A 15421-nucleotide genomic window follows, 5' to 3' on the forward strand; every position below is an offset into this window, starting at 1 on the left:
ATCTCTGAATTGATTATTGCTAATATTTTGCTACCATATATAGCCAACCCAGCTGCACATATTTCTACATCGTGTATACGTACGTTCCCCTGGCAATCGCTTTACACAATCTTCAGAGTTATTTGACACCGCTGGTTGCCTGTCACCACCTGCTGCTTGGTAAGAACTTGTAAGATATTGATATTTGCTTTACTGTGAGCGCTTTACCACCACACCCTAGTAGTTCATAGGAGTGCTACCATATCTTTAGAGTTATTCTTGAATTTTGTTTCTTGTTTCTACTAATCATGACAGGTTCCGAAGATACAAGTGCTTGGACGACGGACACATCTTCACCATCACGAGAGTTGGGACGACACACACAAGCACATGGCCAGGTTATCTTTTTACCGTCATTTGAGGGTAGATTTAATCCTACTACTTATCTAGCTTGGGAGCTTGAAGTAGAACAAGTTTTTAGTCACCATGACTTTTCTGAACTTGAGCGAGTGCGAGCAGCCACTAGAGCATTTACTGGTTTTGCTTCTGTTTGGTGGAGTGTACATTGTAAGAAAAACATTGACAACCAACCCACAACTTGGAAAGTTTTGAAAGCTGTAATGAGACAACAATTTTTCCCTCCTTACTATCGTCGTGAATTGCTTCGCAAATTTGAACAATTTAAACAAGGCAACAACACTATTCATGCTTACTACCAAGAGTTCAAATCTTATATGCATCATTGTGACATAGAAGAATCTGAGAATGATACTATGAATAGATTTTTTGGTGGTTTGAACCATGATATTCAGGAAAGATTTCAGTATATTCCTCGTTGCATTACTGGTATGTATGTCCGTGCTTGTACCTTTGAGAGACAGATACAGGAGGATGCATTAGGTGACTACAACAACTACTATTCCAGTTCATGCTCACCACCGCCGGTTGGTTCCTCCACCGTTGCACCTCAGATTATGAGCGTGGCATCATCTCAAGGGTATGGTACATTGTCAACATCCATACCTACATCAGCTACATCTTTGCGACAAGGTAACAGTAAAGGTATTGATGATATAACTTCACATGAGAATGATGCATGCCTAGTTAACTTGAATGTTTCATGTATTGAGTTACTTGTTGATTTGATCACACCACCTATTTTAGAGAATCTTGTTACTGTCATGAATGCGTCATGTGATCAAACAACTGAAATATCAACAATTTTGAGTGCGCCCATTGAATTAACTATTGATGCAAAAGAACCAATGTTTAATCATCTTGATATGACCTCCAATCTTGGTGATGATTCTGTGTCCAATGACTTATTGCATGTTTGCTTATTTAAGCATGTTGTAGCATGTAAATTTGATGCAAGTAAGGTTTATTCACCAAAGTTGGGATGGTTTAATGGTGAACATTGCCAATCTTTTGAAATGAATAAGAGCTTCACTTATATGTGCAAACTGAGTTGCAATATTTTCATGCCTTCTACTTCTTGTGATAATTTTTTGGCTTTAGATTTTATGAACTATGAATGTTACTCATGTATACATGTGTCATATGTGCAAAAATCAAGGGAAGTTAAAATGGATGATATATACATATACAACATGTACACCTTGTCTCTTTTGTTAGCCACATTTCAGATTAAGCAACGCCGAGGACGGCTTTGTTTTCAAAAAGGGGAGGATGATGAGGACATGACTACCTTGGATACGACCAAAAATATTGCATACATGCATATTTGTCAGGTGATTTTAATGCAAACTATTCAATAATCTATTTATGTTATACTGAACAAAAATACTTCACACACTTTTGTGTTTTGTCTAATTGCAGGTGTATGGGACATTTGTACAATCCACATATGAAGATAAGGGAAAAGGAGAAGTTTAGGTTCTGTTCAAAAAGTCCACTCACATCACTTTTGGGCCAAGAGAAGATAGAGTCCAAGTCTATCACGTTCTGGATTCAGATTCGGACTACACAGACATACCTGACTCAAAACGTCAACAACTTTTTCATACGGACTCCGAATTGGGTGATTCTTTTTTTGTTAGAAACTAGATTTCGTGCTCTTTCCAACCCAATTGAATTCACCTTCAAATTCATCCGGATCGTTGAGTTATGGACGAAACAATCTGACGTTGCAACAGAGTCCGAGTCAAACTACAAGCCCAAAAGTGTTGCATCACCTCCACTTGGGCCCATGAGCCTTGTACGGCCTAGGGTTAGTTTTAGGCTGCCTTGGGACGTCCTCCCACCTCCTTGGGCGCCACCCCTTGCTCCTATATAAGTAGATCCATGTAGTAGCTTTTTCCTTGGGTTTTGTTTAGATTCAAAGTTCGCCATAGCTGCAACTTCGCGTACTTTGTTTGTGTTCAACGACCAGACCAAGGTGTCATAGAACCCCACCTTGATCAATAAAGCTTTCATCTTATATTCGCAATATCCAGATTGCAATCTCAGTTTCTTGCTTGTTCTTCGTTTGCTTGCAGGAAACAGACCCTCGTGGTCAGGTTGATCGTGCTCCGGCGTGGTCAATAACCCTCGGAAGTTGGTTTAGCGATTGCTAAGGCGCGACGTCTCGCACGTTCGTAGTCGGATCGTCAAGGTCGACTCCCATAGAAAACAGTGCCAAGTGACTCAAAGAATAGAGCTATGCTCCCCGACAACGGTGCCAGAAATTAGTCTTGATAACCGACAAGTATAGGGGATCGCAACAGCTTTCGAGGGTAGAGTATTCAACCCAAATTTATTGATTCGACACAAGTGGAGCCAAAGAATATTCTCAAGTATTAGTAGCTGAGTTGTCAATTCAACGACACCTGGAAACTTAATATATGCAGCAAAGTGTTTAGTAGCAAAGTAATATGATAGTGATGGTAACGGTAACAAAAGAGTAACGAAAGCAAAGTAATGTTTTTGGTATTTTGTAGTGATTGTAACAATAGCAATGGGAAAGTAAATAAGCGTAAACCAGTATATGGAAAGCTCGTAGGCATTGGATCAATGATGGCTAATTATGACGGATGCGGTTCATCATGTAACAGTCATAACATAGGGTGACACAGAACTAGCTCCAATTCGTCAATGTAATGTAGGCATGTATTCCGAATATAGTCATACGTGCTTATGGAAAAGAACTTGCATGACATCTTTTGTCCTACCCTCCCGTGGCAGCGGGGTCCTAATGGAAACTAAGGGATATTAAGGCCTCCTTTTAATAGAGAACCGGAACAAAGCATTAGCACATAGTGAATACATGAACTCCTCAAACTATGGTCATCATCGGTAAGTATCCCGATTATTGTCACTTCGGGGTTAACGGATCATAACACATAATAGGTGACTATAGACTTGCAATATAGGATCTAGAACTCTCATATATTGATGAAAACATAATAGGTTCAGATCTGAAATCATGGCACTCGGGCCCTAGTGACAAGCATTAAGCATAGCAAAGTCATAGAAACATCAATCTTAGAACATAGTGGATACTAGGGATCAAACCCTAACAAAACTAACTCGATTACATGGTGAATCTCATCCAACCCATCACCGTCCAGCAAGCCTACGATGGAATTACACACGCACGGCAGTGAGCATCATGAAATTGGTGATGCAGGATGGTTGATGATGACGATGGTGACGGATTCCCCTCTTCGGAGCCCCGAACGGACTCTAGATGAGCCCTCCCGAGAGGTTTTAGGGCTTGGCGGCGGCTCCGTATCATAAAATGCGATGATTTCCTCTCTCCTATTTTTTCTCCCCGAAAGCAGTTATATAGAGTTGGAGTCGGAGTCGGGAGGTCTCCAGGGGGGCCCCAAGGTAGGGGGCGCGCCCTAGGGGGGGCATCGTCGTGAGAAGGGTGTGGGCCCCCTGGTCTTCATCTTTGGCGAGGATTTTTTATTATTTATTGTAAGACATTCCGTGGAGTTTCAGGTCATTCCGAGAACTTTTATTTTCTGCACATAAAACAACATCATGGCAATTCTGCTGAAAATAGCGTCAGTCCGGGTTAGTTCCATTCAAATCATACAAGTTAGAGTCCAAAACAAGGGCAAAAGTGTTTGGAAAAGTAGATACGTTGGAGAGGTATCAGGAGGCAGGAGCATGCGGCACGACCGGCGCTACTTTGGGCGGATGGAGCAAGAAGACCAGATGTTCAAGAAGCACTATGGCCGTTGGATGGACATCGTACGGTCACTGGAGCTAGAATCGTTCATATTGACTAAGTTGACAAAGCCCTTCGTCCCCGTCAACTTAGTAGGCCCACAAGTCAGCCTCCCACCAAGGTGGGTCCCAGCTAGCCGGGGGAGTATTCATTTTTTGTGCGTAATAAGGAGGCACTTCCGGTGGGTCCGAGCTGACAATGGCGGGAATGTTTTTTCGCGAAATACGGTAGCCCATCCGATGGGTCCCAGCAGTCAGGGGGAAACGATTTTTTTTCGCAAAATACTGGTAGCCCGTCAAGTGGGTCCCCGCTGTCAGGTGGAGGAATAATTATTTTCCGCGTAATAAGGAGGCACTTCCTTGCGGTTGCCGTGGACCCAGCTGTCAGCCTCTCCATGTATAGTACTCTTCCGATGGAAGTCGGTCGTTGACCACATTGACCACGCCGCACCAAGAGCAGCACGGCGGTGGATGACGGCGAGGCCTAGGAAGGGGACGACGCGGAGCCGGGCAAGATGCGGCAGTGGATGCCCACGCGAAGAGGAGTACGAGTGTTCACTGGTTCGGCTACGGTGTGAGGCTGCCATCGCCGTAGAATAACAGGGGGTGTGGGTGAGTGGAGGGATGGCCTGGCCAGTGGTGGGAGTAGTATGGGGGCAGTGAGGCCTCCGCGGTAGCACAGCCGGCCACGGGAGGCAGGAGCAGGCGGCACGACCGACGCTACTTTGGGCGGCTGGAGCAAGAAGGCCAGAGGTTGAAGAAGCACTATGGCCGTTGCATGGACATCATACGGTAACTGGAGTATTAACTAAGTTGACAAAGCCCTCCGTCCCCATCAACTTAGTAGGCCCACAAGTCAGCCCAACAATATGGTGGGTCCTAGCTAGCAGGGGGTATTCATTTTTTTTGGGCGTAATAAGGAGGCACTTCCTTGCGTGCGAAGATATAGCTGGTGGGTCCAACCTGTCAGCAGGGGGAACATTTTTTTCGCGAAATACAGAGGCCCTTCCCGTGGGTCCTAGCTATTAGGTGGAGGTATCATTATTTTGCGCGTAATAAGGAGGCATTTCCTTGCGTGCGGCCGTGGACCCAGCTGTCATCCTGTCCACGTACAGTCCACTTCCCATGGATGTTGTTCATTGACCACGTTGACCAGGCCACGCCGAGAGCATCAGGGCGGTGGACGACGGTGAGGCATAGGAAGGGAAAGACAAGGAGCCAGGGAATACTCGGCAGTTGTTTCCCACGCAGAGGAGTACGAGGGTTTACTGGTTTGTCTGCCGTCGCCGGAGAATAACAACATGTGTGGGTGAGTAGAGGGATGCCTAGGCCAGCGATGGGAGTACGGTGGGGCCGTGAGTCCTGCGCGGTAGCATAGCCGGCCGCGGGAGGAGGGAGCAGGAAGTCCCGCCGGCGCTTGTTTGAGCGGCTGGAGCATGAAGAGCAGAGATTGAAGAAGCACGACAGTCGTTGGATGGACATCCAACAGTCACTGCTCTCGTGTGTTGACCAAGTTGACACGGCCTTGCGAGTGAGTCAACCTTTTTTTATGAAAGCATACGCGTCCACCTGTAGTAGGCCCACAAGTCAGCCTCAAATCTGTGGAAAACAGCATACAACACATCTGCCATTATTTCTAATAATGTACAGCCAATTTGCTAATTCTTAAGAATTTTTTTGGAGCCCATCGTATTTCGGTGCGGTCAACTGTTTTTAATCTAGAAATATTGATTCACATTCAAACTATTTTGAAAAATAATTTATATAAATATAAAATCCAAATAATTGTCCACGCATAAAAATCAATGGAATTTAAGATCTTGCAATGAAAAAAAAATTGAAACTAATTCCCGGTTTGATGTGTTTTAAAAATGTACAGCCCATTTCTGGGCAAACCGAATGAAACTCTCCTCGTCTTGAAAGATTTGCAGCCCAGTAGGGCCGATAAAGCAAGTAGGCCTTGTTTGGGTATTTCTTAAAAAAAATAGAACTGGGCTAGCCATTTTTAGCAAGAAAAAAACACAACTGGGCTCATGATGTGGTAAACATAAATAAAACCCTGGCTAGACGGGCCACAGCCCCCACACAGCCCCGTTGTTACCCCGATCCGTCGCTAAAACTAGTATAAATAACAACTTCTTGTTCCTAAAAAACTGCGTGACTTGCTGGGTCGATGGTGTCAGCCGCTCGTAGTGTAATTCTCTCGTTTATTGACTACGTTGACAATGGCGTGAGCCCCAAATGTCCAACCATTAGGAGGAACCATATTTTTGGGCTTGTACTATAGAGGCACTTGCTTGCGTACTGCCATGACGCTGGTGGGTCCCTACTATGATCCTCTCCACGTACAATCATCTCCTTGTTCCTCTCGATTGTTGACGACGTTGACAACGCAAGAGGGCGGCGCACCGCGCATGGCGAGCGAACCAAGGCCGCAAGGCGGAGGACGACGGCGAGGCCTCGGACGGAACAAACAGGAGCCGTTGAAGATGCACCGGTCCAGTTGCAGGTGGAGGGGAGTACGAGGGTTGACTGGTTTGTGCGCGGGTGCGTGTTGGGGCTGACATCGTCGGAGAATAACAAGACATGTGGGGGAATTGAGGGAGGGACTGGCCAATGTTGGAGGGTACGTACGGTAGGGCGGCGGAGGCACAGCCAACCATGGGAGGCGGGAGCAGGCGGAGCCGACAGGGTGGTTTGGTTTGGGCGGCTGGAGGAAGAAGAAGACAAGAGATAGAAGATACACGACAGATGTTGTACGTCAATCCATCGTTGGTAGGCAAAAAAAATTGTTGACTGGCTAGTAAGTCGACACCATCTTGGATAGGCTATTTCCTCGCGGGTCCCAAATGTCAGAATCCAAATCTGTCACAGTCATGCAGCCTTTCCTATGAAAATTTACAGCCCATTTGATGTGCTAGTTCGAAATAAGTTTGTGGGTGCTGGTGGGGGCTAATCACTTGGATTCTGTAATGCAAAGTGAGCTCAAGCAGCCGGCGAGAGTGATGTTATTTCCCTTGGTTGGGATTTGTTACAACATTTCACTCTAAATTAAACGAATGACAAGCCATTTGCCTTGTTTCAAAGAAAATATGACAGTCACAGCCGCGTTGAAAAGGGCAGGAACATCTAACTCCAGCTTACAAACTGTACAAAAGCACGAGGGTTAATTGTTCATCAGGTTTACAAAAAAACCAGATTGAAAAGGGCAACAACATCTAACTCCAGCACTGTTTTTGGCAGTCACAGTCAAATGGATCGGTCAGGTCCATAGAATGAACATCCTGGGTCGTAAAATTTACTGGATTATGACCACAATATGTTGTAAATAGAAGCCCGACACGTTCAGAAGCTATTTTGCCCACCTGAAACTCCTTTTTTTGCTCTTCGACATACCCATCTGTCAATTCAGTAAATATATGGGCTTTTGAATTGATTTTACTATTTACTAGTGTGGATGGGCTGTTTTGTCTTGGGCCCAGAGAAACAATTACTACTAGTACAGTGGAGACATTCTACAGCTACCCAGAAAAAACAATTACTACTAGTACAGTGGAGACACTCTACCGCTTCTGGCTCCTCCTAGGTCATTGAAACGTCTCCCTCTACTGAATGTCGTTATACTTTTGTTCACCGACATGCGGGCCATACAACACGCGGGCCCAAATGCCATCAACCAAATTAGAAGGCAGTATGCAGGCGGAGAGTCACCCCGGTCATAGCGCGGCAGTAACGAGCCGCCGTATAACAACACCCCACCTCCTCGCAGTCTAAGTTTGAGGGACGAAGCAACCATCATTTCACTCTTCGTTGAATCCCCTTCTCCCTCACCGTCTTCAAGAAAGGCAACACTCGCATCTGCCACTGTTCTTCTCTCCGAACGAAGGGAAGGTAAGCGGATCCGTGATGTTTGTATATTTTCATTCAGAGAAAAAAAAGAACTTTTGCAAAGAAGTAATCGATCCTCACTCTCTTTTTTGTTTCATTGTCATTGCGATTGTGTTTTCCTTTCAGTGGTCTCCTAGTATTCGTCAGTTTCATGATGGACCAAGGAGAACCAGGCAAAGATCTGCCGATATTGGAGCAGACACGGGAGGTTGATCCCCACGAGATAGAGAGCTCCAAGAAGATGGAGGCAACCACCAAGCCGACCCAGATACGCTCATGGCCACTACTGAGATGGTCAACGCCCCGTTTGAGGTTACAGCCCCCGTGGCACTGCAGGAGCAGTTTTCCCCCTTCAAGGATGTGTCCCCCCCCCCTGCTGAGCTGCCCAAGGTGATCTCCTTCTTGGCCAATCTCGATTGTGGTTTTTCATCTAAGTATGTGGTGATTTTTTTAGAAAAGTAAGTATGTGGTGATTAATAATGCAAAATTTCATTAGCTTCGATGCCGTGCTATACATAGTGGTTTAAATAACTTGTGATTCTTATATTGAAAAGTAATTCAGAATTTGTTTCTGTTTCAATTAGAGCCCTAATGCAGACAAGGATTGTGTGGTTGTACATGTCACTCGCTATGAGGCGGACGACCTGAATATACGCACTGGAAAAATAGAGTTCTTAGGCTGTTGGATCCTGGAAGCCATTTGTAGTTATACCAATGAAGAGTTGTATTCCAGCCTCACTGTTGTCAGGCGTGTTGTCCAGGTTGTACTGAAGCACAAGAAGTTCAAAGCTACTCCTTCGTTTGTGAGGCATACTGTTCTTGTGAAGCTTACTCATGAAGATGACGTGGCATGCCTCCACAAACAAGTTTATCAGTGGCAAGGCCACAAGGTTGTCTTCATGAAGGTTCATAGGATTGAGGTGCTGCGGGACGTCCTCGATGATGTTCATGGCAAGGTCTGTCATGTGTCCAGCCCAAATTAGATCGAGGCATGAAATAGTTGCCCCAGCTAGTGTTTAATAGTAGTTTGGATTGTGTCTAATTATCTGAACCTTTCCTGTTATCGACCCCTCTGGGGCTAGTACTCTGTTTGAATCTGTCTATGGGAACTGCTGCTCATTTTGTGTGGCCATGAATCATGTGAGAACCATCGTAATTATTGCCGAAACAGATGCGTCCTCACTAGTTTTTTTATGAATATGGCATGGTAAGACATAAGTTGTCACGGTTTATCATACGAGCAATGTGTGTTTTGATGAAATAGAGCACTCGTTCGAGAACCGTGCACCGACGTATACATAAGAACTTGTAAACACTGTTGGTGCTACCCCACTTGTAAGTAGTTGTGCAAAACACGGCACATTGGCTTAGCTCGCTTCAACACTAGTCTATCGACCAGCTAACAATCAACAATATGTTGTCTGACATATAAGCAACTATGTATGTTGTTACAGTGGTTCATGCAGTTAATTGAGGCCACAATGTAATAAATTCCAAATGTTCACACGCTAGTCCAGCGCTCATGTGGAACACTCACATTAAACTCGTTTTCATAAAAAACTTGAAAAGCATAAGTTAAGCAATTTTATACATCTCAATGATTCATAGAACATAACAAACATATACTAGTTCATAGCAAAAGACAAAGTTGCGAGAAGGTTTACAAATCAGAAAAAAACAAGCAACGCTTCTCTGAGCAAAGTGCCTCCCGGCAGGCTTAAATTTCCTGGAGTTCACTCTGGTTTTTTCTTGTTGCCACCATCCAGGGTTAGGTTCTCTCATTCCAGAATAACCAATTATAATTGTGGTCTCGGCTGGAATGCTGAACTGAACCATGCAGTGTACTGACCATCTGAAATGCTTGTGCATTCCACTAAATTTAAGCACCACTATTTGCAGAAATAAGCAGACCACAATGCCTCTTGTCCGCGCACCTGTCAAAAAAATCGTCGTGTAGCCATGCCAGCTAGTCCTCGGTCCATGGATGAACTGGTAGAAAGTGCATTCTGGACTAGGATGCAATTGTTTTCGCTCGTCCCTACACTGCAATCAGGAAGTAAAACATAGGAATTAACTTCTTTTGGATTCCGTTGGTCATTCTACCTTAGTTACTACCAATGTAGGGATACCTTGAATACGGGAGGTTAGACGACGGCAACGAGGGATAGCCATCTCATTTTGCGCAGTTGTACTAAAACTGAGGTGTGTGCTTTTGATTGCGCGGATAGAAACGATACAGAGACAGGCATCCCGAAACGATATGGAGACAGACATCCCTTTTTGCGCAAATACGAAAGACGGTTATTTAAGCAGTGATAGATATTACTACTTTCCCCCATTTCCTCATAGAACCAAGTCCTAGATTCATGCTACAGCTTTCCCACTTTCTTCCCTGTTTGAACCAATGCTTTGAGTCGACTGTATGAACTAGCTTTACTTCTAATAATAGTAGAAGTCAAGGTGGCTTTGGAATAGCGGACGGAAGTAGAAAAGGATCCACATGAAGGGAGCTGGGGCAGTAGAGCAAGGCAGGTTTCGAAGGAATATATATACCTAAGGGTCGTCGGCATGTGGCAAAGAAGGCGTTGGGAGGCCTCATTTTGGCCACAATACCGCAGGGAGGAAGAAGGGGTCAGAGGCCCTCCCGAGCCGGTGCTCTCTCGGAGAGAACGACACGGCCGCTGATCGGGACGCGCGGGCAGCCGTTGGTCACCTCCCTCGCCTCCGACGACAGCGTGAACGATGCACCTACACCCCTGCCCCGGTCAAGGTTGTCTGGCCAGATTTGTGACCAGTCGTGAGCTGAGAGAGAGTGTGGCCACCTATGTGTTGCTTAGATCTGGAGAGCATGAGAGTGAACGAGAGGAACCCTAGTAAAGCAAGCGCTAAGGCTCCTTCTTTTATATATAGTGGAGTGATTTTGTTGTACGAGCTTCAAAAAAATGCGCTCCTACGTGTACCAGCGAGTGGGTGTGAGATAACTAGTGTGTGCGTGCACCGCTTCTCTTCGTGAGAGTGCAATATACTATGCCCAAAGAACGTTCGCCGCAAGAGTAATAGTATAAGTGTGTGACGTGTGAGCTAAAATAAAATGCGCGCACCGTCTTTTGTTTTTTAGAAGTTCTGAGGGTAGGTTGTGAAGAGCACATATGTCCGTGACGTCTACCTGTAGAGAGATGGTGGGTGCGACGTGTGAGTCTGCGAGAGGACTCGGGAGAGTCGTGACTTGTGAGGGTGCGTGTGCGTGAGAGAGATAGGGGCACGTATCAATGCAATGCATGTGTCCGTAAATCATTATCCGACAAACGTTCGCCACAAGCCTTTTCCTGACGAATGCCGTAAGAACCATTAGATCGGCATCCGACAGTGTCAGTTTTTCCATGTCATTTAACAGAACAACCACTCCTCCTACACACAAATCTTCCATGTGAGTGTTAGCAACTAACGTATGCTCCCTCCGTTCAGAAATGCAGTGCATATAGCTTTATTGAAAATTCGAACCTCGCAAACTTTTACCGAGTTTTCATGTACCAAATTGCACATGTAAAATACCATGTATATATCATTTCATTCATCTTCGAGAGGTAACTATAAAGATGGGTGAGGAGTCTACAAAGAAAGACCATCGTATCACCCGCAGCAATTTCAAGCATCCTTTAGTGTCGAGGAATATCATAGGAACTCTATATGATATGATTTTTATAGGATTTTTTCCTTTAGAGCCAATTGGTTCATAGGAATAGATCCATATACTCCACATTTCAAAGGAAATAAACATGATATCATTTCTATAGCTTTAGAGACACTTGGTTCATATGAATGGATTCCTATACTCCCTTAATTTCAAAGGAAAATAAACATTAGTATACATTCAATAGAAAAGTTCCTATGATATGAACCAAATTACATCTCTTTTCTAATCCCTCCTCATAGGAATTGAGATACATGTCATCTCTAGATTCAATAGAAAAGTTCCTATGATGTGAACCAAATGACATCTCTTTTCCAATCCGTACTCATAGGAATTGAGATGCTCCATGTCATCTCTTTCCCTACAGCTTCCATGTATACATCTTCTATTCATAAATAGATAGTACAACCCACTAGTAGTTTTTTTCCAAAACATGCAACTATCGCACAAGAACTATATAGTGTGCCAATAACTTCGAAAGATGGTCGCTGGATGAAGCTAACCTGACAGTGCAGAGATAGGAAAATCCGAGCACTACTGGCCGTTGGATATCATCAACATTCCACCAGATCTTCCATATGTACAATTTAGAAGACTCCATGGTTGAACTTAAGCATAATGCACAAACCTCAAAACACAAGCACTTCTCCTTTGTTCTAGAATCTTTTGTATCATAATTGATTTTTTTTTCTAAATGAATTGCCATTATTAGTTTTTTACTTTATGATTTACAATGCACAACCCCATGAATCTTAACATTTTTATAAAACTAATTGATTTTGAATGAGATGAACTATAAGAACTAAATGAATACCTACATCATACATATATGAATCAAAACTTTACATGCCATAGTGTGTATTTATTCATAATTTGGTTTTGAAATCTCATGCATTCAATACATGTGTAGCTTACTAGTTTTGAGTAGAGTAGAAAATTTCATGTGGCCCCAGGTATATCAAAATGCAGGGCCCATGCATCATTGCCTTTCGGCCGAACCTACGTCCACAATTTTTTGTATGTAATGTATCTCCACTGGTCCCCGAACCCAAAATGTTGCCTCGTTCCTGTAAAACCAAGAGGCCCACACATATTTAAGGCGTCGAGTCAAACCCGTTTACTACGACGTGGCCCCGCATGCCGTAGTACTCCTACAAACCCTACCGCCGCACTCATCATCGGTTTTCTTCAAGAGGACGAGGGAGAAGCCGATTTGTAGTAGAGGCTCTTTCAAAAAAAAGGATCTGTAGTGGAGACCCCTACCCTAGGGTGCCCTAGATAGCTGCTGCACGCATCATTGTTTTCTCTTTTCTTTATGCTCTTGCGCCCTAGAGTGAAATGATGGTTGCTTCGTCCGTCCAGCTTAATGCGGGAAAGGTGGGGCTTTGTGATTTGACCCCTCATCGGTCATTTTCTACTACTGCGGCGCTACGACCGGGGTGCCTCCAATTCCAACCACTGCTCCGAACTGTAATTTGGTGCATCGCACGTGGAACAAGACGGTGGATGAGCCACATGTCGGCCAAATGGGTCCTGTTAAGTGTGTCACTATTTCGTGTGTGGATTGATCATGCTTGAGTTGCTATGCCAACACGACAGGAGCAGCCTACCACTTGGTTTTGCTCCTTGGTGAATCCCGACTATATTGATCTAGAAAGATACATGCTGAACTACCCTCTCCGTCTCAGTTTTTTTATTTTTAGGCGTCTCGGTTTATAGGGCCTGCACGTAGTTCTAGGCCATCCATTTGACTAACTAAATATGAGTTACTATGTCACAAAAAGTATATCATTGGATTCTTAAACGGATGTAGTTGTATTTAAAAGTCGAGGGCGGGGCTTTTCCTGCGCAGTAGGCGGGGCAGTTCCGCCTAGTCGGTTCGATAGAGAGACGAGAGGACAAGGGAGTAGGGTGCTGCAAATGTAGGGCTGTGTGATTTGACAGCGAGTTACTGTTGGACAGATGGGGCCCCGTGATTTGACTTGCCATTATCATTTTAACTGCGTCGCTACGACCGGCGTGAGTCTCCCGATTCCTGACCACCTCCATACAGGTGCCGCTCCCAATGCTCCACCATGTAGTAGAGGCTGTCTCTTGCATGAGAGCCCACTTCTCCACTTCTTCCTTGCCTCTCTTTCCTCCACATATGCAAAAATGCCATGTAAAGCGCACTATTGTACATACTTTTACTTGCTCCTACAGGTGCTTAAGCTTGCCACATAGGCATAAAGTCTGATGTGGCAAGTTAATCAAGAAGAGAGAGACTAGTTTGGTGACCCAAGGAAGAAACGGTGCTAAGTGCGTGTACCTAGGTGAAAAGACAATTTTGAGTCTATAGCTAATTAAATGAAGCAAACTTAGCAACACCATTTCATTGGAAGAGGTCACTCCTTGGCAATTGCAATAAATACTAGTACTCCCTATGTCCCATAATATAAGAACGTTTTTGGCACTACATTAGTGTCAAAAACGTTCTTATATTATGGCACGGAGGGAGTACGAAGAAAGAGATAGAGAGGAGTAAAAAATACACTTATAGCCAACCTTATAGACAACCTTGTTGTAGTATGAGTGACTAAGTGATGACTATGTATGACAAGCCAACATCAGATAGCCTAACGCACAGTGTTAAATCTCCAAGGGCGCGACCGCGCAAGCGACGCGACGGTCGTGGTAGGCGCGACGATGATACGGGCTGCTGGCAGCCCTTGGATCTGAGATCAAATGGTCGCATGCTAAGTTGCTAAAAATTTACAGAATAACCCTCTAGGATAGGATATTCACCCATAGGTCTAAAATCACACCATGCAACTGTTCGATCTCAGATCCAAGGGCTCTCAGAAGCCCGTATCATGGGAGAATGGAAAGCCACTACCCTCCCGTTCGCACGCTGGCAGTTCGCTCCTACTCGTCCCCGCACGTCCTTCAATACTACGGCGGTTCGCTCCTAGTCGTCCCGTCCATTCACATTACTGCAGTTCCACTAATCCTAACCCTCCTCCCAAATCCATGGCATCCCAAATCTCCACGATCGGCGGTGAGTACAAGGTTAGAACCATCACAGGCGACAAGTTCGACGTCATCTACACCCGTTATTCCGCGATGGTGAAAGGATGCCTTTCTCGCTTCAGACACATGTTGGAAAACTCAGATGATGAGTGGGTCGCTGGGCTAGATGTTGAGTACACCACAGTCCTGGGATGAGAGAAGGATCTAAAGGACGAAGAGAGGAAGAAGCCTGCCGTGATCCAGGTTTGCGTACATAACATTTGCTTGGTCTACCACATATGCCATGCCGACGTTGAGTGCCATGATTTTAAGAACTTCCTCAAGGACAAAACAGTGAAATTCATTACTATAGACTTTTAGAACGACAAAGAAGTCCTGGGTCGTATAGGCCTCGTTGTAGGCAACCCCTTCGACATCCACAAGAATCAGCTGGTGCCCTCTCGTCAGCCTTCAATGCTGACCCTGGCAGGAGCCATGGTTCATCCTTCGTACCGTAAACTGGAGAAACCTCATTACACGTTTCATCGTCATGCATGGCATCAGAATGTACTAGATATAGACCACATCCACCATGCTGCAATGGATGGCTACCTTTGTTTCAATATCTACAAGGGTTGGATGAAAGCGAAAGCTAAGTGTGCGGTTCAAGCAAAGAAGTATCATCCAAGAGGAAGAGGG

This window comes from Triticum urartu, chromosome 5A, assembly GCF_056163025.1.
Source record: "Triticum urartu cultivar PI428250 chromosome 5A, HENAU_Tu73, whole genome shotgun sequence".
NCBI lineage: Eukaryota > Viridiplantae > Streptophyta > Magnoliopsida > Poales > Poaceae > Triticum > Triticum urartu.